Genomic DNA, 556 nt, shown 5'->3' with positions numbered 1-556 from the left:
TCCGCTCTACACTTCCGGTGCCGATACATTGATTTCCGGTCCTTGGAGTCCTGTACAGAACTCTTAAAATGTATATAATCATATATTATATGAATATTTAGTTTAATTTATGACTATATGGAATTTACTGTTGGTAGCCTTCCACTATCAATGATGGCTAATACAGGTATGCCACAGTACAGGCAAAGACACTGGTCCCCAAACTGGAATCCTGGTCCAGTTTCCAACAAGGTGCAAGAAAAAAAAAAATGCTCCCCCATCAGATATTGTTCCCCCACTATATTGCAGCGAACAGAGGGAGCGGGAAGTGCACCCTGGTCTCCGGCGTGAATACCCTGGTCTCCGCATCGAGTCTATAGGTTTAACCCACTTGGTGGGAAATGTAATGTGGCTCATATAGCGAGGATTGCTACATTGCCCTCTCTGAACGGGAAGCCACGTCCCCTTAATTCGACTAGATTCAGCCCCCTCATGTCCCGGACTGTGTGTTACGATGACCTAACGGCCACCATCCCACTTCTGACACCAATGTAGCGAACGCAAAGAGCAGGAAACA

Source organism: Oncorhynchus nerka, linkage group LG7, assembly GCF_034236695.1.
Source record: "Oncorhynchus nerka isolate Pitt River linkage group LG7, Oner_Uvic_2.0, whole genome shotgun sequence".
NCBI lineage: Eukaryota > Metazoa > Chordata > Actinopteri > Salmoniformes > Salmonidae > Oncorhynchus > Oncorhynchus nerka.
The sequence above is the reverse complement of the archived record's forward strand: the minus strand, read 5'-3'. Positions refer to the sequence as shown.